At 45.4% G+C, this 18512-nt stretch overlaps 1 protein-coding gene and 67 non-coding genes across 72 annotated transcripts in view; 67 read left to right on the top strand and 1 right to left on the bottom strand.

Moving 5' to 3' along the window:
- Positions 1–18512, bottom strand: part of cfap54 (cilia and flagella associated 54) — a 174569-nt gene that overhangs the window by 33206 nt on the left and 122851 nt on the right. The window lies entirely within an intron of this gene.
- trnah-gug (transfer RNA histidin (anticodon GUG)) lies at positions 85–156 on the top strand. Its single transcript has one exon. It is a non-coding gene; the product is annotated as a tRNA-His (tRNA).
- On the top strand, positions 262–334 carry trnar-acg (transfer RNA arginine (anticodon ACG)). Its single transcript has one exon. It is a non-coding gene; the product is annotated as a tRNA-Arg (tRNA).
- On the top strand, positions 693–765 carry trnar-acg (transfer RNA arginine (anticodon ACG)). Its single transcript has one exon. It is a non-coding gene; the product is annotated as a tRNA-Arg (tRNA).
- trnar-acg (transfer RNA arginine (anticodon ACG)) lies at positions 1124–1196 on the top strand. Its single transcript has one exon. It is a non-coding gene; the product is annotated as a tRNA-Arg (tRNA).
- trnah-gug (transfer RNA histidin (anticodon GUG)) lies at positions 1378–1449 on the top strand. The gene has a single exon. It is a non-coding gene; the product is annotated as a tRNA-His (tRNA).
- trnar-acg (transfer RNA arginine (anticodon ACG)) lies at positions 1555–1627 on the top strand. The gene has a single exon. It is a non-coding gene; the product is annotated as a tRNA-Arg (tRNA).
- Positions 1809–1880, top strand: trnah-gug (transfer RNA histidin (anticodon GUG)). The gene has a single exon. It is a non-coding gene; the product is annotated as a tRNA-His (tRNA).
- trnar-ucg (transfer RNA arginine (anticodon UCG)) lies at positions 1986–2058 on the top strand. The gene has a single exon. It is a non-coding gene; the product is annotated as a tRNA-Arg (tRNA).
- On the top strand, positions 2442–2514 carry trnar-acg (transfer RNA arginine (anticodon ACG)). The gene has a single exon. It is a non-coding gene; the product is annotated as a tRNA-Arg (tRNA).
- On the top strand, positions 2873–2945 carry trnar-acg (transfer RNA arginine (anticodon ACG)). The gene has a single exon. It is a non-coding gene; the product is annotated as a tRNA-Arg (tRNA).
- Positions 3127–3198, top strand: trnah-gug (transfer RNA histidin (anticodon GUG)). The gene has a single exon. It is a non-coding gene; the product is annotated as a tRNA-His (tRNA).
- trnar-acg (transfer RNA arginine (anticodon ACG)) lies at positions 3304–3376 on the top strand. Its single transcript has one exon. It is a non-coding gene; the product is annotated as a tRNA-Arg (tRNA).
- Positions 3558–3629, top strand: trnah-gug (transfer RNA histidin (anticodon GUG)). Its single transcript has one exon. It is a non-coding gene; the product is annotated as a tRNA-His (tRNA).
- On the top strand, positions 3735–3807 carry trnar-ucg (transfer RNA arginine (anticodon UCG)). Its single transcript has one exon. It is a non-coding gene; the product is annotated as a tRNA-Arg (tRNA).
- trnar-acg (transfer RNA arginine (anticodon ACG)) lies at positions 4191–4263 on the top strand. Its single transcript has one exon. It is a non-coding gene; the product is annotated as a tRNA-Arg (tRNA).
- trnah-gug (transfer RNA histidin (anticodon GUG)) lies at positions 4445–4516 on the top strand. Its single transcript has one exon. It is a non-coding gene; the product is annotated as a tRNA-His (tRNA).
- Positions 4622–4694, top strand: trnar-acg (transfer RNA arginine (anticodon ACG)). The gene has a single exon. It is a non-coding gene; the product is annotated as a tRNA-Arg (tRNA).
- Positions 4876–4947, top strand: trnah-gug (transfer RNA histidin (anticodon GUG)). Its single transcript has one exon. It is a non-coding gene; the product is annotated as a tRNA-His (tRNA).
- On the top strand, positions 5053–5125 carry trnar-ucg (transfer RNA arginine (anticodon UCG)). The gene has a single exon. It is a non-coding gene; the product is annotated as a tRNA-Arg (tRNA).
- trnah-gug (transfer RNA histidin (anticodon GUG)) lies at positions 5332–5403 on the top strand. Its single transcript has one exon. It is a non-coding gene; the product is annotated as a tRNA-His (tRNA).
- On the top strand, positions 5509–5581 carry trnar-acg (transfer RNA arginine (anticodon ACG)). The gene has a single exon. It is a non-coding gene; the product is annotated as a tRNA-Arg (tRNA).
- Positions 5940–6012, top strand: trnar-acg (transfer RNA arginine (anticodon ACG)). Its single transcript has one exon. It is a non-coding gene; the product is annotated as a tRNA-Arg (tRNA).
- trnah-gug (transfer RNA histidin (anticodon GUG)) lies at positions 6219–6290 on the top strand. Its single transcript has one exon. It is a non-coding gene; the product is annotated as a tRNA-His (tRNA).
- trnar-acg (transfer RNA arginine (anticodon ACG)) lies at positions 6396–6468 on the top strand. The gene has a single exon. It is a non-coding gene; the product is annotated as a tRNA-Arg (tRNA).
- On the top strand, positions 6650–6721 carry trnah-gug (transfer RNA histidin (anticodon GUG)). The gene has a single exon. It is a non-coding gene; the product is annotated as a tRNA-His (tRNA).
- Positions 6827–6899, top strand: trnar-acg (transfer RNA arginine (anticodon ACG)). The gene has a single exon. It is a non-coding gene; the product is annotated as a tRNA-Arg (tRNA).
- Positions 7106–7177, top strand: trnah-gug (transfer RNA histidin (anticodon GUG)). Its single transcript has one exon. It is a non-coding gene; the product is annotated as a tRNA-His (tRNA).
- trnar-acg (transfer RNA arginine (anticodon ACG)) lies at positions 7283–7355 on the top strand. Its single transcript has one exon. It is a non-coding gene; the product is annotated as a tRNA-Arg (tRNA).
- trnah-gug (transfer RNA histidin (anticodon GUG)) lies at positions 7537–7608 on the top strand. Its single transcript has one exon. It is a non-coding gene; the product is annotated as a tRNA-His (tRNA).
- Positions 7714–7786, top strand: trnar-ucg (transfer RNA arginine (anticodon UCG)). The gene has a single exon. It is a non-coding gene; the product is annotated as a tRNA-Arg (tRNA).
- trnah-gug (transfer RNA histidin (anticodon GUG)) lies at positions 7993–8064 on the top strand. The gene has a single exon. It is a non-coding gene; the product is annotated as a tRNA-His (tRNA).
- On the top strand, positions 8170–8242 carry trnar-acg (transfer RNA arginine (anticodon ACG)). Its single transcript has one exon. It is a non-coding gene; the product is annotated as a tRNA-Arg (tRNA).
- Positions 8601–8673, top strand: trnar-acg (transfer RNA arginine (anticodon ACG)). Its single transcript has one exon. It is a non-coding gene; the product is annotated as a tRNA-Arg (tRNA).
- trnah-gug (transfer RNA histidin (anticodon GUG)) lies at positions 8880–8951 on the top strand. The gene has a single exon. It is a non-coding gene; the product is annotated as a tRNA-His (tRNA).
- Positions 9057–9129, top strand: trnar-acg (transfer RNA arginine (anticodon ACG)). The gene has a single exon. It is a non-coding gene; the product is annotated as a tRNA-Arg (tRNA).
- On the top strand, positions 9311–9382 carry trnah-gug (transfer RNA histidin (anticodon GUG)). Its single transcript has one exon. It is a non-coding gene; the product is annotated as a tRNA-His (tRNA).
- Positions 9488–9560, top strand: trnar-acg (transfer RNA arginine (anticodon ACG)). The gene has a single exon. It is a non-coding gene; the product is annotated as a tRNA-Arg (tRNA).
- Positions 9767–9838, top strand: trnah-gug (transfer RNA histidin (anticodon GUG)). Its single transcript has one exon. It is a non-coding gene; the product is annotated as a tRNA-His (tRNA).
- trnar-acg (transfer RNA arginine (anticodon ACG)) lies at positions 9944–10016 on the top strand. Its single transcript has one exon. It is a non-coding gene; the product is annotated as a tRNA-Arg (tRNA).
- On the top strand, positions 10197–10268 carry trnah-gug (transfer RNA histidin (anticodon GUG)). Its single transcript has one exon. It is a non-coding gene; the product is annotated as a tRNA-His (tRNA).
- On the top strand, positions 10374–10446 carry trnar-acg (transfer RNA arginine (anticodon ACG)). Its single transcript has one exon. It is a non-coding gene; the product is annotated as a tRNA-Arg (tRNA).
- On the top strand, positions 10628–10699 carry trnah-gug (transfer RNA histidin (anticodon GUG)). Its single transcript has one exon. It is a non-coding gene; the product is annotated as a tRNA-His (tRNA).
- Positions 10805–10877, top strand: trnar-acg (transfer RNA arginine (anticodon ACG)). Its single transcript has one exon. It is a non-coding gene; the product is annotated as a tRNA-Arg (tRNA).
- Positions 11084–11155, top strand: trnah-gug (transfer RNA histidin (anticodon GUG)). The gene has a single exon. It is a non-coding gene; the product is annotated as a tRNA-His (tRNA).
- Positions 11693–11765, top strand: trnar-acg (transfer RNA arginine (anticodon ACG)). Its single transcript has one exon. It is a non-coding gene; the product is annotated as a tRNA-Arg (tRNA).
- Positions 12124–12196, top strand: trnar-acg (transfer RNA arginine (anticodon ACG)). Its single transcript has one exon. It is a non-coding gene; the product is annotated as a tRNA-Arg (tRNA).
- Positions 12378–12449, top strand: trnah-gug (transfer RNA histidin (anticodon GUG)). The gene has a single exon. It is a non-coding gene; the product is annotated as a tRNA-His (tRNA).
- Positions 12555–12627, top strand: trnar-acg (transfer RNA arginine (anticodon ACG)). Its single transcript has one exon. It is a non-coding gene; the product is annotated as a tRNA-Arg (tRNA).
- Positions 12834–12905, top strand: trnah-gug (transfer RNA histidin (anticodon GUG)). The gene has a single exon. It is a non-coding gene; the product is annotated as a tRNA-His (tRNA).
- trnar-ucg (transfer RNA arginine (anticodon UCG)) lies at positions 13011–13083 on the top strand. Its single transcript has one exon. It is a non-coding gene; the product is annotated as a tRNA-Arg (tRNA).
- trnah-gug (transfer RNA histidin (anticodon GUG)) lies at positions 13264–13335 on the top strand. The gene has a single exon. It is a non-coding gene; the product is annotated as a tRNA-His (tRNA).
- trnar-acg (transfer RNA arginine (anticodon ACG)) lies at positions 13441–13513 on the top strand. The gene has a single exon. It is a non-coding gene; the product is annotated as a tRNA-Arg (tRNA).
- Positions 13695–13766, top strand: trnah-gug (transfer RNA histidin (anticodon GUG)). Its single transcript has one exon. It is a non-coding gene; the product is annotated as a tRNA-His (tRNA).
- trnar-acg (transfer RNA arginine (anticodon ACG)) lies at positions 13872–13944 on the top strand. The gene has a single exon. It is a non-coding gene; the product is annotated as a tRNA-Arg (tRNA).
- Positions 14151–14222, top strand: trnah-gug (transfer RNA histidin (anticodon GUG)). Its single transcript has one exon. It is a non-coding gene; the product is annotated as a tRNA-His (tRNA).
- Positions 14760–14832, top strand: trnar-acg (transfer RNA arginine (anticodon ACG)). The gene has a single exon. It is a non-coding gene; the product is annotated as a tRNA-Arg (tRNA).
- On the top strand, positions 15191–15263 carry trnar-acg (transfer RNA arginine (anticodon ACG)). Its single transcript has one exon. It is a non-coding gene; the product is annotated as a tRNA-Arg (tRNA).
- On the top strand, positions 15622–15694 carry trnar-acg (transfer RNA arginine (anticodon ACG)). Its single transcript has one exon. It is a non-coding gene; the product is annotated as a tRNA-Arg (tRNA).
- Positions 15876–15947, top strand: trnah-gug (transfer RNA histidin (anticodon GUG)). The gene has a single exon. It is a non-coding gene; the product is annotated as a tRNA-His (tRNA).
- On the top strand, positions 16053–16125 carry trnar-acg (transfer RNA arginine (anticodon ACG)). The gene has a single exon. It is a non-coding gene; the product is annotated as a tRNA-Arg (tRNA).
- trnah-gug (transfer RNA histidin (anticodon GUG)) lies at positions 16307–16378 on the top strand. Its single transcript has one exon. It is a non-coding gene; the product is annotated as a tRNA-His (tRNA).
- On the top strand, positions 16484–16556 carry trnar-ucg (transfer RNA arginine (anticodon UCG)). Its single transcript has one exon. It is a non-coding gene; the product is annotated as a tRNA-Arg (tRNA).
- Positions 16940–17012, top strand: trnar-acg (transfer RNA arginine (anticodon ACG)). Its single transcript has one exon. It is a non-coding gene; the product is annotated as a tRNA-Arg (tRNA).
- Positions 17194–17265, top strand: trnah-gug (transfer RNA histidin (anticodon GUG)). The gene has a single exon. It is a non-coding gene; the product is annotated as a tRNA-His (tRNA).
- Positions 17371–17443, top strand: trnar-acg (transfer RNA arginine (anticodon ACG)). The gene has a single exon. It is a non-coding gene; the product is annotated as a tRNA-Arg (tRNA).
- trnar-acg (transfer RNA arginine (anticodon ACG)) lies at positions 17803–17875 on the top strand. Its single transcript has one exon. It is a non-coding gene; the product is annotated as a tRNA-Arg (tRNA).
- Positions 18234–18306, top strand: trnar-acg (transfer RNA arginine (anticodon ACG)). Its single transcript has one exon. It is a non-coding gene; the product is annotated as a tRNA-Arg (tRNA).

Raw genomic sequence — 18512 nt, 5'->3', positions numbered from 1 at the left:
CATTTATTTACAAAAGAGGTAAGTGTGACGTTCAGATCTACCCATGTGGTATAGGTAAAAAATTGACACTAAACTCATCAAGCAGCCGTGATCGTATAGTGGTTAGTACTCTGCGTTGTGGTCGCAGCAACCCCGGTTCGAATCCGGGTCACGGCAGCATCTGCGAGTTGCCAGTCCCTTCAGCTGGACTTTTAACAGTTGGTAACAACGCCCTCTCGTATGAAATGCAGTTACTCTTGGATTCTGCCAAGTTGTCATACAGGGCTAGTGGCGCAATGGATAACGCGTCTGACTACGAATCAGGAGATTCCAGGTTCGACTCCTGGCTAGCTCGGACCTTCCTTCAACTTCTCGAAAAATTGTTTTCTTTGAAAAAACAGATTGTGGGAAGAACGGAATCGCAGTAGTGGAAAACTACTCGTTACTCACCTCATTTATTTACAAAAGAGGTAAGTTTGACGTTCAGATCTACCCATGTGGTATAGGTAAAAAATTGACACTAAACTCATCAAGCAGCCGTGATCGTATAGTGGTTAGTACTCTGCGTTGTGGTCGCAGCAACCCCGGTTCGAATCTGGGTCACGGCAGCATCTGCGAGTTGCCAGTCCCTTCAGCTGGACTTTTAACAGTTGGTAACAACGCCCTCTCGTATGAAATGCAGTTACTCTTGGATTCTGCCAAGTTGTCATACAGGGCTAGTGGCGCAATGGATAACGCGTCTGACTACGAATCAGGAGATTCCAGGTTCGACTCCTGGCTAGCTCGGAGCTTCCTTCAACTTCTCGAATAATTGTTTTCTTTGAAAAAACAGATTGTGGGAAGAACGGAATCGCAGTAGTGGAAAACTACTCGTTACTCACCTCATTTATTTACAAAAGAGGTAATCTTGACGTTCAGATCTACCCATGTGGTATAGGTAAAAAATTTACACTAAGATCATCAAGCAGCCGTGATCGTATAGTGGTCAGTACTCTGCGTTGTGGTCGCAGCAACCCTGGTTCGAATCTGGGTCACGGCAGCATCTGCGAGTTGCCAGTCCCTTCAGCTGGACTTTTAACAGTTGGTAACAACGCCCTCTCGTATGAAATGCAGTTACTCTTGGATTCTGCCAAGTTGTCATACAGGGCTAGTGGCGCAATGGATAACGCGTCTGACTACGAATCAGGAGATTCCAGGTTCGACTCCTGGCTAGCTCGGAGCTTCCTTCAACTTCTTGAAAAATTGTTTTCTTTGAAAAAACAGATTGTGGGAAGAACGGAATCGCAGTAGTGGAAAACTACTCGTTACTCACCTCATTTATTTACAAAAGAGGTAATCTTGACGTTCAGATCTACCCATGTGGTATAGGTAAAAAATTTACACTAAGATCATCAAGCAGCCGTGATCGTATAGTGGTCAGTACTCTGCGTTGTGGTCGCAGCAACCCCGGTTCGAATCCGGGTCATGGCAGCATCTGCGAGTTGCCATTCCCTTTAGCTGGACTTTTAACAGTTGGTAACAACGCCCTCTTGTATGAAATGCAGTTACTCTTGGATTCTGCCAAGTTGTCATACAGGGCTAGTGGCGCAATGGATAACGCGTCTGACTACGAATCAGGAGATTCCAGGTTCGACTCCTGGCTAGCTCGGAGCTTCCTTCAACTTCTCGAAAAATTGTTTTCTTTGAAAAAACAGATTGTGGGAAGAACGGAATCGCAGTAGTGGAAAACTACTCGTTACTCACCTCATTTATTTACAAAAGAGGTAAGTGTGACGTTCAGATCTACCCATGTGGTATAGGTAAAAAATTGACACTAAGATCATCAAGCAGCCGTGATCGTATAGTGGTCAGTACTCTGCGTTGTGGTCGCAGCAACCCCGGTTCGAATCCGGGTCACGGCAGCATCTGCGAGTTGCCAGTCCCTTCAGCTGGACTTTTAACAGTTGGTAACAACGCCCTCTCGTATGAAATGCAGTTACTCTTGGATTCTGCCAAGTTGTCATACAGGGCTAGTGGCGCAATGGATAACGCGTCTGACTTCGAATCAGGAGATTCCAGGTTCGACTGCTGGCTAGCTCGGAACCTTCCTTCAACTTCTTTGGAGTGCTCAGGAAATTTCTACTTGCAAATCGTTTTTCTTTGAAAAAACAGATTGTGAGAAGAATGCAATCGCAGTAGTGAAAACTACTCGTTACTCACCTCATTTATTTACAAAAGAGGTAAGTGTGACGTTCAGATCTACCCATGTGGTATAGGTAAAAAATTGACACTAAACTCATCAAGCAGCCGTGATCGTATAGTGGTTAGTACTCTGCGTTGTGGTCGCAGCAACCCCGGTTCGAATCTGGGTCACGGCAGCATCTGCGAGTTGCCAGTCCCTTCAGCTGGACTTTTAACAGTTGGTAACAACGCCCTCTCGTATGAAATGCAGTTACTCTTGGATTCTGCCAAGTTGTCATACAGGGCTAGTGGCGCAATGGATAACGCGTCTGACTACGAATCAGGAGATTCCAGGTTCGACTCCTGGCTAGCTCGGACCTTCCTTCAACTTCTCGAAAAATTGTTTTCTTTGAAAAAACAGATTGTGGGAAGAACGGAATCGCAGTAGTGGAAAACTACTCGTTACTCACCTCATTTATTTACAAAAGAGGTAAGTGTGACGTTCAGATCTACCCATGTGGTATAGGTAAAAAATTGACACTAAGATCATCAAGCAGCCGTGATCGTATAGTGGTCAGTACTCTGCGTTGTGGTCGCAGCAACCCTGGTTCGAATCTGGGTCACGGCAGCATCTGCGAGTTGCCAGTCCCTTCAGCTGGACTTTTAACAGTTGGTAACAACGCCCTCTCGTATGAAATGCAGTTACTCTTGGATTCTGCCAAGTTGTCATACAGGGCTAGTGGCGCAATGGATAACGCGTCTGACTACGAATCAGGAGATTCCAGGTTCGACTCCTGGCTAGCTCGGAGCTTCCTTCAACTTCTTGAAAAATTGTTTTCTTTGAAAAAACAGATTGTGGGAAGAACGGAATCGCAGTAGTGGAAAACTACTCGTTACTCACCTCATTTATTTACAAAAGAGGTAATCTTGACGTTCAGATCTACCCATGTGGTATAGGTAAAAAATTTACACTAAGATCATCAAGCAGCCGTGATCGTATAGTGGTCAGTACTCTGCGTTGTGGTCGCAGCAACCCCGGTTCGAATCCGGGTCATGGCAGCATCTGCGAGTTGCCATTCCCTTTAGCTGGACTTTTAACAGTTGGTAACAACGCCCTCTTGTATGAAATGCAGTTACTCTTGGATTCTGCCAAGTTGTCATACAGGGCTAGTGGCGCAATGGATAACGCGTCTGACTACGAATCAGGAGATTCCAGGTTCGACTCCTGGCTAGCTCGGAGCTTCCTTCAACTTCTCGAAAAATTGTTTTCTTTGAAAAAACAGATTGTGGGAAGAACGGAATCGCAGTAGTGGAAAACTACTCGTTACTCACCTCATTTATTTACAAAAGAGGTAAGTGTGACGTTCAGATCTACCCATGTGGTATAGGTAAAAAATTGACACTAAGATCATCAAGCAGCCGTGATCGTATAGTGGTCAGTACTCTGCGTTGTGGTCGCAGCAACCCCGGTTCGAATCCGGGTCACGGCAGCATCTGCGAGTTGCCAGTCCCTTCAGCTGGACTTTTAACAGTTGGTAACAACGCCCTCTCGTATGAAATGCAGTTACTCTTGGATTCTGCCAAGTTGTCATACAGGGCTAGTGGCGCAATGGATAACGCGTCTGACTTCGAATCAGGAGATTCCAGGTTCGACTGCTGGCTAGCTCGGAACCTTCCTTCAACTTCTTTGGAGTGCTCAGGAAATTTCTACTTGCAAATCGTTTTTCTTTGAAAAAACAGATTGTGAGAAGAATGCAATCGCAGTAGTGAAAACTACTCGTTACTCACCTCATTTATTTACAAAAGAGGTAAGTGTGACGTTCAGATCTACCCATGTGGTATAGGTAAAAAATTGACACTAAACTCATCAAGCAGCCGTGATCGTATAGTGGTTAGTACTCTGCGTTGTGGTCGCAGCAACCCCGGTTCGAATCTGGGTCACGGCAGCATCTGCGAGTTGCCAGTCCCTTCAGCTGGACTTTTAACAGTTGGTAACAACGCCCTCTCGTATGAAATGCAGTTACTCTTGGATTCTGCCAAGTTGTCATACAGGGCTAGTGGCGCAATGGATAACGCGTCTGACTACGAATCAGGAGATTCCAGGTTCGACTCCTGGCTAGCTCGGACCTTCCTTCAACTTCTCGAAAAATTGTTTTCTTTGAAAAAACAGATTGTGGGAAGAACGGAATCGCAGTAGTGGAAAACTACTCGTTACTCACCTCATTTATTTACAAAAGAGGTAAGTGTGACGTTCAGATCTACCCATGTGGTATAGGTAAAAAATTGACACTAAGATCATCAAGCAGCCGTGATCGTATAGTGGTCAGTACTCTGCGTTGTGGTCGCAGCAACCCCGGTTCGAATCCGGGTCACGGCAGCATCTGCGAGTTGCCAGTCCCTTCAGCTGGACTTTTAACAGTTGGTAACAACGCCCTCTCGTATGAAATGCAGTTACTCTTGGATTCTGCCAAGTTGTCATACAGGGCTAGTGGCGCAATGGATAACGCGTCTGACTACGAATCAGGAGATTCCAGGTTCGACTCCTGGCTAGCTCGGAGCTTCCTTCAACTTCTCGAAAAATTGTTTTCTTTGAAAAAACAGATTGTGGGAAGAACGGAATCGCAGTAGTGGAAAACTACTCGTTACTCACCTCATTTATTTACAAAAGAGGTAAATGTGACGTTCAGATCTACCCATGTGGTATAGGTAAAAAATTGACACTAAGATCATCAAGCAGCCGTGATCGTATAGTGGTCAGTACTCTGCGTTGTGGTCGCAGCAACCCCGGTTCGAATCCGGGTCACGGCAGCATCTGCGAGTTGCCAGTCCCTTCAGCTGGACTTTTAACAGTTGGTAACAACGCCCTCTCGTATGAAATGCAGTTACTCTTGGATTCTGCCAAGTTGTCATACAGGGCTAGTGGCGCAATGGATAACGCGTCTGACTTCGAATCAGGAGATTCCAGGTTCGACTGCTGGCTAGCTCGGAACCTTCCTTCAACTTCTTTGGAGTGCTCAGGAAATTTCTACTTGCAAATCGTTTTTCTTTGAAAAAACAGATTGTGAGAAGAATGCAATCGCAGTAGTGAAAACTACTCGTTACTCACCTCATTTATTTACAAAAGAGGTAAGTGTGACGTTCAGATCTACCCATGTGGTATAGGTAAAAAATTGACACTAAACTCATCAAGCAGCCGTGATCGTATAGTGGTTAGTACTCTGCGTTGTGGTCGCAGCAACCCCGGTTCGAATCCGGGTCACGGCAGCATCTGCGAGTTGCCAGTCCCTTCAGCTGGACTTTTAACAGTTGGTAACAACGCCCTCTCGTATGAAATGCAGTTACTCTTGGATTCTGCCAAGTTGTCATACAGGGCTAGTGGCGCAATGGATAACGCGTCTGACTACGAATCAGGAGATTCCAGGTTCGACTCCTGGCTAGCTCGGACCTTCCTTCAACTTCTCGAAAAATTGTTTTCTTTGAAAAAACAGATTGTGGGAAGAACGGAATCGCAGTAGTGGAAAACTACTCGTTACTCACCTCATTTATTTACAAAAGAGGTAATCTTGACGTTCAGATCTACCCATGTGGTATAGGTAAAAAATTGACACTAAGATCATCAAGCAGCCGTGATCGTATAGTGGTCAGTACTCTGCGTTGTGGTCGCAGCAACCCTGGTTCGAATCTGGGTCACGGCAGCATCTGCGAGTTGCCAGTCCCTTCAGCTGGACTTTTAACAGTTGGTAACAACGCCCTCTCGTATGAAATGCAGTTACTCTTGGATTCTGCCAAGTTGTCATACAGGGCTAGTGGCGCAATGGATAACGCGTCTGACTACGAATCAGGAGATTCCAGGTTTGACTCCTGGCTAGCTTGGAACCTTCCTTCAACTTCTTTGGAGTGCTCAGGAAATTTCTACTTGCAAATCGTTTTTCTTTGAAAAAACAGATTGTGAGAAGAATGCAATCGCAGTAGTGAAAACTACTCGTTACTCACCTCATTTATTTAAAAAAGAGGTAAGTGTGACGTTCAGATCTACCCATGTGGTATAGGTAAAAAATTGACACTAAACTCATCAAGCAGCCGTGATCGTATAGTGGTTAGTACTCTGCGTTGTGGTCGCAGCAACCCCGGTTCGAATCCGGGTCACGGCAGCATCTGCGAGTTGCCAGTCCCTTCAGCTGGACTTTTAACAGTTGGTAACAACGCCCTCTCGTATGAAATGCAGTTACTCTTGGATTCTGCCAAGTTGTCATACAGGGCTAGTGGCGCAATGGATAACGCGTCTGACTACGAATCAGGAGATTCCAGGTTCGACTCCTGGCTAGCTCGGACCTTCCTTCAACTTCTCGAAAAATTGTTTTCTTTGAAAAAACAGATTGTGGGAAGAACGGAATCGCAGTAGTGGAAAACTACTCGTTACTCACCTCATTTATTTACAAAAGAGGTAAGTGTGACGTTCAGATCTACCCATGTGGTATAGGTAAAAAATTGACACTAAGATCATCAAGCAGCCGTGATCGTATAGTGGTCAGTACTCTGCGTTGTGGTCGCAGCAACCCCGGTTCGAATCCGGGTCACGGCAGCATCTGCGAGTTGCCAGTCCCTTCAGCTGGACTTTTAACAGTTGGTAACAACGCCCTCTCGTATGAAATGCAGTTACTCTTGGATTCTGCCAAGTTGTCATACAGGGCTAGTGGCGCAATGGATAACGCGTCTGACTACGAATCAGGAGATTCCAGGTTCGACTCCTGGCTAGCTTGGAACCTTCCTTCAACTTCTTTGGAGTGCTCAGGAAATTTCTACTTGCAAATCGTTTTTCTTTGAAAAAACAGATTGTGAGAAGAATGCAATCGCAGTAGTGAAAACTACTCGTTACTCACCTCATTTATTTACAAAAGAGGTAAGTGTGACGTTCAGATCTACCCATGTGGTATAGGTAAAAAATTGACACTAAACTCATCAAGCAGCCGTGATCGTATAGTGGTTAGTACTCTGCGTTGTGGTCGCAGCAACCCCGGTTCGAATCCGGGTCACGGCAGCATCTGCGAGTTGCCAGTCCCTTCAGCTGGACTTTTAACAGTTGGTAACAACGCCCTCTCGTATGAAATGCAGTTACTCTTGGATTCTGCCAAGTTGTCATAAAGGGGTAGTGGCGCAATGGATAACGCGTCTGACTACGAATCAGGAGATTCCAGGTTCGACTCCTGGCTAGCTCGGACCTTCCTTCAACTTCTCGAAAAATTGTTTTCTTTGAAAAAACAGATTGTGGGAAGAACGGAATCGCAGTAGTGGAAAACTACTCGTTACTCACCTCATTTATTTACAAAAGAGGTAATCTTGACGTTCAGATCTACCCATGTGGTATAGGTAAAAAATTTACACTAAGATCATCAAGCAGCCGTGATCGTATAGTGGTCAGTACTCTGCGTTGTGGTCGCAGCAACCCCGGTTCGAATCCGGGTCACGGCAGCATCTGCGAGTTGCCAGTCCCTTCAGCTGGACTTTTAACAGTTGGTAACAACGCCCTCTCGTATGAAATGCAGTTACTCTTGGATTCTGCCAAGTTGTCATACAGGGCTAGTGGCGCAATGGATAACGCGTCTGACTTCGAATCAGGAGATTCCAGGTTCGACTGCTGGCTAGCTCGGAACCTTCCTTCAACTTCTTTGGAGTGCTCAGGAAATTTCTACTTGCAAATCGTTTTTCTTTGAAAAAACAGATTGTGAGAAGAATGCAATCGCAGTAGTGAAAACTACTCGTTACTCACCTCATTTATTTACAAAAGAGGTAAGTGTGACGTTCAGATCTACCCATGTGGTATAGGTAAAAAATTGACACTAAACTCATCAAGCAGCCGTGATCGTATAGTGGTTAGTACTCTGCGTTGTGGTCGCAGCAACCCCGGTTCGAATCCGGGTCACGGCAGCATCTGCGAGTTGCCAGTCCCTTCAGCTGGACTTTTAACAGTTGGTAACAACGCCCTCTCGTATGAAATGCAGTTACTCTTGGATTCTGCCAAGTTGTCATACAGGGCTAGTGGCGCAATGGATAACGCGTCTGACTACGAATCAGGAGATTCCAGGTTCGACTCCTGGCTAGCTCGGACCTTCCTTCAACTTCTCGAAAAATTGTTTTCTTTGAAAAAACAGATTGTGGGAAGAACGGAATCGCAGTAGTGGAAAACTACTCGTTACTCACCTCATTTATTTACAAAAGAGGTAATCTTGACGTTCAGATCTACCCATGTGGTATAGGTAAAAAATTGACACTAAGATCATCAAGCAGCCGTGATCGTATAGTGGTCAGTACTCTGCGTTGTGGTCGCAGCAACCCTGGTTCGAATCTGGGTCACGGCAGCATCTGCGAGTTGCCAGTCCCTTCAGCTGGACTTTTAACAGTTGGTAACAACGCCCTCTCGTATGAAATGCAGTTACTCTTGGATTCTGCCAAGTTGTCATACAGGGCTAGTGGCGCAATGGATAACGCGTCTGACTACGAATCAGGAGATTCCAGGTTTGACTCCTGGCTAGCTTGGAACCTTCCTTCAACTTCTTTGGAGTGCTCAGGAAATTTCTACTTGCAAATCGTTTTTCTTTGAAAAAACAGATTGTGAGAAGAATGCAATCGCAGTAGTGAAAACTACTCGTTACTCACCTCATTTATTTAAAAAAGAGGTAAGTGTGACGTTCAGATCTACCCATGTGGTATAGGTAAAAAATTGACACTAAACTCATCAAGCAGCCGTGATCGTATAGTGGTTAGTACTCTGCGTTGTGGTCGCAGCAACCCCGGTTCGAATCCGGGTCACGGCAGCATCTGCGAGTTGCCAGTCCCTTCAGCTGGACTTTTAACAGTTGGTAACAACGCCCTCTCGTATGAAATGCAGTTACTCTTGGATTCTGCCAAGTTGTCATACAGGGCTAGTGGCGCAATGGATAACGCGTCTGACTACGAATCAGGAGATTCCAGGTTCGACTCCTGGCTAGCTCGGACCTTCCTTCAACTTCTCGAAAAATTGTTTTCTTTGAAAAAACAGATTGTGGGAAGAACGGAATCGCAGTAGTGGAAAACTACTCGTTACTCACCTCATTTATTTACAAAAGAGGTAAGTGTGACGTTCAGATCTACCCATGTGGTATAGGTAAAAAATTGACACTAAGATCATCAAGCAGCCGTGATCGTATAGTGGTCAGTACTCTGCGTTGTGGTCGCAGCAACCCCGGTTCGAATCCGGGTCACGGCAGCATCTGCGAGTTGCCAGTCCCTTCAGCTGGACTTTTAACAGTTGGTAACAACGCCCTCTCGTATGAAATGCAGTTACTCTTGGATTCTGCCAAGTTGTCATACAGGGCTAGTGGCGCAATGGATAACGCGTCTGACTACGAATCAGGAGATTCCAGGTTCGACTCCTGGCTAGCTTGGAACCTTCCTTCAACTTCTTTGGAGTGCTCAGGAAATTTCTACTTGCAAATCGTTTTTCTTTGAAAAAACAGATTGTGAGAAGAATGCAATCGCAGTAGTGAAAACTACTCGTTACTCACCTCATTTATTTACAAAAGAGGTAAGTGTGACGTTCAGATCTACCCATGTGGTATAGGTAAAAAATTGACACTAAACTCATCAAGCAGCCGTGATCGTATAGTGGTTAGTACTCTGCGTTGTGGTCGCAGCAACCCCGGTTCGAATCCGGGTCACGGCAGCATCTGCGAGTTGCCAGTCCCTTCAGCTGGACTTTTAACAGTTGGTAACAACGCCCTCTCGTATGAAATGCAGTTACTCTTGGATTCTGCCAAGTTGTCATAAAGGGGTAGTGGCGCAATGGATAACGCGTCTGACTACGAATCAGGAGATTCCAGGTTCGACTCCTGGCTAGCTCGGACCTTCCTTCAACTTCTCGAAAAATTGTTTTCTTTGAAAAAACAGATTGTGAGAAGAATGCAATCGCAGTAGTGAAAACTACTCGTTACTCACCTCATTTATTTACAAAAGAGGTAAGTGTGACGTTCAGATCTACCCATGTGGTATAGGTAAAAAATTGACACTAAACTCATCAAGCAGCCGTGATCGTATAGTGGTTAGTACTCTGCGTTGTGGTCGCAGCAACCCCGGTTCGAATCCGGGTCACGGCAGCATCTGCGAGTTGCCAGTCCCTTCAGCTGGACTTTTAACAGTTGGTAACAACGCCCTCTCGTATGAAATGCAGTTACTCTTGGATTCTGCCAACTTGTCATACAGGGCTAGTGGCGCAATGGATAACGCGTCTGACTACGAATCAGGAGATTCCAGGTTCGACTCCTGGCTAGCTTGGAGCTTCCTTCAACTTCTCGAAAAATTGTTTTCTTTGAAAAAACAGATTGTGGGAAGAACGGAATCGCAGTAGTGGAAAACTACTCGTTACTCACCTCATTTATTTACAAAAGAGGTAATCTTGACGTTCAGATCTACCCATGTGGTATAGGTAAAAAATTGACACTAAGATCATCAAGCAGCCGTGATCGTATAGTGGTCAGTACTCTGCGTTGTGGTCGCAGCAACCCCGGTTCGAATCCGGGTCACGGCAGCATCTGCGAGTTGCCCGTCCCTTCAGCTGGACTTTTAACAGTTGGTAACAACGCCCTCTCGTATGAAATGCAGTTACTCTTGGATTCTGCCAAGTTGTCATACAGGGCTAGTGGCGCAATGGATAACGCGTCTGACTACGAATCAGGAGATTCCAGGTTTGACTCCTGGCTAGCTTGGAACCTTCCTTCAACTTCTTTGGAGTGCTCAGGAAATTTCTACTTGCAAATCGTTTTTCTTTAAAAAAACAGATTGTGAGAAGAATGCAATCGCAGTAGTGAAAACTACTCGTTACTCACCTCATTTATTTAAAAAAGAGGTAAGTGTGACGTTCAGATCTACCCATGTGGTATAGGTAAAAAATTGACACTAAACTCATCAAGCAGCCGTGATCGTATAGTGGTTAGTACTCTGCGTTGTGGTCGCAGCAACCCCGGTTCGAATCCGGGTCACGGCAGCATCTGCGAGTTGCCAGTCCCTTCAGCTGGACTTTTAACAGTTGGTAACAACGCCCTCTCGTATGAAATGCAGTTACTCTTGGATTCTGCCAAGTTGTCATACAGGTATAGTGGCGCAATGGATAACGAGTCTGACTACGAATCAGGAGATTCCAGGTTTGACTCCTGGCTAGCTCGGACCTTCCTTCAACTTCTCGAAAAATTGTTTTCTTTGAAAAAACAGATTGTGGGAAGAACGGAATCGCAGTAGTGGAAAACTACTCGTTACTCACCTCATTTATTTACAAAAGAGGTAATCTTGACGTTCAGATCTACCCATGTGGTATAGGTAAAAAATTTACACTAAGATCATCAAGCAGCCGTGATCGTATAGTGGTCAGTACTCTGCGTTGTGGTCGCAGCAACCCCGGTTCGAAATCCGGGTCACGGCAGCATCTGAGAGTTGCCAGTCCCTTCAGCTAGACTTTTAACAGTTGGTAACAACGCCCTCTCGTATGAAATGCAGTTGCTCTTGGATTCTGCCAAGTTGTCATAAAGGGCTAGTGGCGCAATGGATAACGCGTCTGACTACGAATCAGGAGATTCTAGGTTCGACTCCTGGCTAGCTCGGACCTTCCTTCAACTTCTCGAAAAATTGTTTTCTTTGAAAAAACAGATTGTGGGAAGAACGGAATCGCAGTAGTGGAAAACTACTCGTTACTCACCTCATTTATTTACAAAAGAGGTAAGTTTGACGTTCAGATCTACCCATGTGGTATAGGTAAAAAATTGACACTAAACTCATCAAGCAGCCGTGATCGTATAGTGGTTAGTACTCTGCGTTGTGGTCGCAGCAACCCCGGTTCGAATCTGGGTCACGGCAGCATCTGCGAGTTGCCAGTCCCTTCAGCTGGACTTTTAACAGTTGGTAACAACGCCCTCTCGTATGAAATGCAGTTACTCTTGGATTCTGCCAAGTTGTCATACAGGGCTAGTGGCGCAATGGATAACGCGTCTGACTACGAATCAGGAGATTCCAGGTTCGACTCCTGGCTAGCTCGGACCTTCCTTCAACTTCTCGAAAAATTGTTTTCTTTGAAAAAACAGATTGTGGGAAGAACGGAATCGCAGTAGTGGAAAACTACTCGTTACTCACCTCATTTATTTACAAAAGAGGTAAGTGTGACGTTCAGATCTACCCATGTGGTATAGGTAAAAAATTGACACTAAGATCATCAAGCAGCCGTGATCGTATAGTGGTCAGTACTCTGCGTTGTGGTCGCAGCAACCCCGGTTCGAATCCGGGTCACGGCAGCATCTGCGAGTTGCCAGTCCCTTCAGCTGGACTTTTAACAGTTGGTAACAACGCCCTCTCGTATGAAATGCAGTTACTCTTGGATTCTGCCAAGTTGTCATACAGGGCTAGTGGCGCAATGGATAACGCGTCTGACTACGAATCAGGAGATTCCAGGTTCGACTCCTGGCTAGCTTGGAACCTTCCTTCAACTTCTTTGGAGTGCTCAGGAAATTTCTACTTGCAAATCGTTTTTCTTTGAAAAAACAGATTGTGAGAAGAATGCAATCGCAGTAGTGAAAACTACTCGTTACTCACCTCATTTATTTACAAAAGAGGTAAGTGTGACGTTCAGATCTACCCATGTGGTATAGGTAAAAAATTGACACTAAACTCATCAAGCAGCCGTGATCGTATAGTGGTTAGTACTCTGCGTTGTGGTCGCAGCAACCCCGGTTCGAATCCGGGTCACGGCAGCATCTGCGAGTTGCCAGTCCCTTCAGCTGGACTTTTAACAGTTGGTAACAACGCCCTCTCGTATGAAATGCAGTTACTCTTGGATTCTGCCAAGTTGTCATAAAGGGGTAGTGGCGCAATGGATAACGCGTCTGACTTCGAATCAGGAGATTCCAGGTTCGACTCCTGGCTAGCTCGGACCTTCCTTCAACTTCTCGAAAAATTGTTTTCTTTGAAAAAACAGATTGTGAGAAGAATGCAATCGCAGTAGTGAAAACTACTCGTTACTCACCTCATTTATTTACAAAAGAGGTAAGTGTGACGTTCAGATCTACCCATGTGGTATAGGTAAAAAATTGACACTAAACTCATCAAGCAGCCGTGATCGTATAGTGGTTAGTACTCTGCGTTGTGGTCGCAGCAACCCCGGTTCGAATCCGGGTCACGGCAGCATCTGCGAGTTGCCAGTCCCTTCAGCTGGACTTTTAACAGTTGGTAACAACGCCCTCTCGTATGAAATGCAGTTACTCTTGGATTCTGCCAACTTGTCATACAGGGCTAGTGGCGCAATGGATAACGCGTCTGACTACGAATCAGGAGATTCCAGGTTCGACTCCTGGCTAGCTTGGAGCTTCCTTCAACTTCTCGAAAAATTGTTTTCTTTGAAAAAACAGATTGTGGGAAGAACGGAATCGCAGTAGTGGAAAACTACTCGTTACTCACCTCATTTATTTACAAAAGAGGTAATCTTGACGTTCAGATCTACCCATGTGGTATAGGTAAAAAATTGACACTAAGATCATCAAGCAGCCGTGATCGTATAGTGGTCAGTACTCTGCGTTGTGGTCGCAGCAACCCCGGTTCGAATCCGGGTCACGGCAGCATCTGCGAGTTGCCAGTCCCTTCAGCTGGACTTTTAACAGTTGGTAACAACGCCCTCTCGTATGAAATGCAGTTACTCTTGGATTCTGCCAAGTTGTCATACAGGGCTAGTGGCGCAATGGATAACGCGTCTGACTACGAATCAGGAGATTCCAGGTTTGACTCCTGGCTAGCTTGGAACCTTCCTTCAACTTCTTTGGAGTGCTCAGGAAATTTCTACTTGCAAATCGTTTTTCTTTAAAAAAACAGATTGTGAGAAGAATGCAATCGCAGTAGTGAAAACTACTCGTTACTCACCTCATTTATTTAAAAAAGAGGTAAGTGTGACGTTCAGATCTACCCATGTGGTATAGGTAAAAAATTGACACTAAACTCATCAAGCAGCCGTGATCGTATAGTGGTTAGTACTCTGCGTTGTGGTCGCAGCAACCCCGGTTCGAATCCGGGTCACGGCAGCATCTGCGAGTTGCCAGTCCCTTCAGCTGGAGTTTTAACAGTTGGTAACAACGCCCTCTCGTATGAAATGCAGTTACTCTTGGATTCTGCCAAGTTGTCATACAGGTATAGTGGCGCAATGGATAACGAGTCTGACTACGAATCAGGAGATTCCAGGTTTGACTCCTGGCTAGCTCGGACCTTCCTTCAACTTCTCGAAAAATTGTTTTCTTTGAAAAAACAGATTGTGGGAAGAACGGAATCGCAGTAGTGGAAAACTACTCGTTACTCACCTCATTTATTTACAAAAGAGGTAATCTTGACGTTCAGATCTACCCATGTGGTATAGGTAAAAAATTTACACTAAGATCATCAAGCAGCCGTGATCGTATAGTGGTCAGTACTCTGCGTTGTGGTCGCAGCAACCCCGGTTCGAAATCCGGGTCACGGCAGCATCTGAGAGTTGCCAGTCCCTTCAGCTAGACTTTTAACAGTTGGTAACAACGCCCTCTCGTATGAAATGCAGTTGCTCTTGGATTCTGCCAAGTTGTCATAAAGGGCTAGTGGCGCAATGGATAACGCGTCTGACTACGAATCAGGAGATTCTAGGTTCGACTCCTGGCTAGCTCGGACCTTCCTTCAACTTCTCGAAAAATTGTTTTCTTTGAAAAAACAGATTGTGGGAAGAACGGAATCGCAGTAGTGGAAAACTACTCGTTACTCACCTCATTTATTTACAAAAGAGGTAAGTTTGACGTTCAGATCTACCCATGTGGTATAGGTAAAAAATTGACACTAAACTCATCAAGCAGCCGTGATCGTATAGTGGTTAGTACTCTGCGTTGTGGTCGCAGCAACCCCGGTTCGAATCTGGGTCACGGCAGCATCTGCGAGTTGCCAGTCCCTTCAGCTGGACTTTTAACAGTTGGTAACAACGCCCTCTCGTATGAAATGCAGTTACTCTTGGATTCTGCCAAGTTGTCATACAGGGCTAGTGGCGCAATGGATAACGCGTCTGACTACGAATCAGGAGATTCCAGGTTCGACTCCTGGCTAGCTCGGAGCTTCCTTCAACTTCTCGAATAATTGTTTTCTTTGAAAAAACAGATTGTGGGAAGAACGGAATCGCAGTAGTGGAAAACTACTCGTTACTCACCTCATTTATTTACAAAAGAGGTAATCTTGACGTTCAGATCTACCCATGTGGTATAGGTAAAAAATTTACACTAAGATCATCAAGCAGCCGTGATCGTATAGTGGTCAGTACTCTGCGTTGTGGTCGCAGCAACCCTGGTTCGAATCTGGGTCACGGCAGCATCTGCGAGTTGCCAGTCCCTTCAGCTGGACTTTTAACAGTTGGTAACAACGCCCTCTCGTATGAAATGCAGTTACTCTTGGATTCTGCCAAGTTGTCATACAGGGCTAGTGGCGCAATGGATAACGCGTCTGACTACGAATCAGGAGATTCCAGGTTCGACTCCTGGCTAGCTCGGAGCTTCCTTCAACTTCTTGAAAAATTGTTTTCTTTGAAAAAACAGATTGTGGGAAGAACGGAATCGCAGTAGTGGAAAACTACTCGTTACTCACCTCATTTATTTACAAAAGAGGTAATCTTGACGTTCAGATCTACCCATGTGGTATAGGTAAAAAATTTACACTAAGATCATCAAGCAGCCGTGATCGTATAGTGGTCAGTACTCTGCGTTGTGGTCGCAGCAACCCCGGTTCGAATCCGGGTCATGGCAGCATCTGCGAGTTGCCATTCCCTTTAGCTGGACTTTTAACAGTTGGTAACAACGCCCTCTTGTATGAAATGCAGTTACTCTTGGATTCTGCCAAGTTGTCATACAGGGCTAGTGGCGCAATGGATAACGCGTCTGACTACGAATCAGGAGATTCCAGGTTCGACTCCTGGCTAGCTCGGAGCTTCCTTCAACTTCTCGAAAAATTGTTTTCTTTGAAAAAACAGATTGTGGGAAGAACGGAATCGCAGTAGTGGAAAACTACTCGTTACTCACCTCATTTATTTACAAAAGAGGTAAGTGTGACGTTCAGATCTACCCATGTGGTATAGGTAAAAAATTGACACTAAGATCATCAAGCAGCCGTGATCGTATAGTGGTCAGTACTCTGCGTTGTGGTCGCAGCAACCCCGGTTCGAATCCGGGTCACGGCAGCATCTGCGAGTTGCCAGTCCCTTCAGCTGGACTTTTAACAGTTGGTAACAACGCCCTCTCGTATGAAATGCAGTTACTCTTGGATTCTGCCAAGTTGTCATACAGGGCTAGTGGCGCAATGGATAACGCGTCTGACTTCGAATCAGGAGATTCCAGGTTCGACTGCTGGCTAGCTCGGAACCTTCCTTCAACTTCTTTGGAGTGCTCAGGAAATTTCTACTTGCAAATCGTTTTTCTTTGAAAAAACAGATTGTGAGAAGAATGCAATCGCAGTAGTGAAAACTACTCGTTACTCACCTCATTTATTTACAAAAGAGGTAAGTGTGACGTTCAGATCTACCCATGTGGTATAGGTAAAAAATTGACACTAAACTCATCAAGCAGCCGTGATCGTATAGTGGTTAGTACTCTGCGTTGTGGTCGCAGCAACCCCGGTTCGAATCTGGGTCACGGCAGCATCTGCGAGTTGCCAGTCCCTTCAGCTGGACTTTTAACAGTTGGTAACAACGCCCTCTCGTATGAAATGCAGTTACTCTTGGATTCTGCCAAGTTGTCATACAGGGCTAGTGGCGCAATGGATAACGCGTCTGACTACGAATCAGGAGATTCCAGGTTCGACTCCTGGCTAGCTCGGACCTTCCTTCAACTTCTCGAAAAATTGTTTTCTTTGAAAAAACAGATTGTGGGAAGAACGGAATCGCAGTAGTGGAAAACTACTCGTTACTCACCTCATTTATTTACAAAAGAGGTAAGTGTGACGTTCAGATCTACCCATGTGGTATAGGTAAAAAATTGACACTAAGATCATCAAGCAGCCGTGATCGTATAGTGGTCAGTACTCTGCGTTGTGGTCGCAGCAACCCCGGTTCGAATCCGGGTCATGGCAGCATCTGCGAGTTGCCATTCCCTTTAGCTGGACTTTTAACAGTTGGTAACAACGCCCTCTTGTATGAAATGCAGTTACTCTTGGATTCTGCCAAGTTGTCATACAGGGCTAGTGGCGCAATGGATAACGCGTCTGACTACGAATCAGGAGATTCCAGGTTCGACTCCTGGCTAGCTCGGAGCTTCCTTCAACTTCTCGAAAAATTGTTTTCTTTGAAAAAACAGATTGTGGGAAGAACGGAATCGCAGTAGTGGAAAACTACTCGTTACTCACCTCATTTATTTACAAAAGAGGTAATCTTGACGTTCAGATCTACCCATGTGGTATAGGTAAAAAATTTACACTAAGATCATCAAGCAGCCGTGATCGTATAGTGGTCAGTACTCTGCGTTGTGGTCGCAGCAACCCCGGTTCGAAATCCGGGTCACGGCAGCATCTGAGAGTTGCCAGTCCCTTCAGCTAGACTTTTAACAGTTGGTAACAACGCCCTCTCGTATGAAATGCAGTTGCTCTTGGATTCTGCCAAGTTGTCATAAAGGGCTAGTGGCGCAATGGATAACGCGTCTGACTACGAATCAGGAGATTCTAGGTTCGACTCCTGGCTAGCTCGGACCTTCCTTCAACTTCTCGAAAAATTGTTTTCTTTGAAAAAACAGATTGTGGGAAGAACGGAATCGCAGTAGTGGAAAACTACTCGTTACTCACCTCATTTATTTACAAAAGAGGTAAGTTTGACGTTCAGATCTACCCATGTGGTATAGGTAAAAAATTGACACTAAACTCATCAAGCAGCCGTGATCGTATAGTGGTTAGTACTCTGCGTTGTGGTCGCAGCAACCCCGGTTCGAATCTGGGTCACGGCAGCATCTGCGAGTTGCCAGTCCCTTCAGCTGGACTTTTAACAGTTGGTAACAACGCCCTCTCGTATGAAATGCAGTTACTCTTGGATTCTGCCAAGTTGTCATACAGGGCTAGTGGCGCAATGGATAACGCGTCTGACTACGAATCAGGAGATTCCAGGTTCGACTCCTGGCTAGCTCGGAGCTTCCTTCAACTTCTCGAATAATTGTTTTCTTTGAAAAAACAGATTGTGGGAAGAACGGAATCGCAGTAGTGGAAAACTACTCGTTACTCACCTCATTTATTTACAAAAGAGGTAATCTTGACGTTCAGATCTACCCATGTGGTATAGGTAAAAAATTTACACTAAGATCATCAAGCAGCCGTGATCGTATAGTGGTCAGTAC

Source organism: Gasterosteus aculeatus, chromosome 7 (genome assembly GCF_964276395.1).
Source record: "Gasterosteus aculeatus chromosome 7, fGasAcu3.hap1.1, whole genome shotgun sequence".
Taxonomy (NCBI): domain Eukaryota; kingdom Metazoa; phylum Chordata; class Actinopteri; order Perciformes; family Gasterosteidae; genus Gasterosteus; species Gasterosteus aculeatus.
The sequence above is the reverse complement of the archived record's forward strand: the minus strand, read 5'-3'. Positions and strand labels throughout refer to the sequence as shown.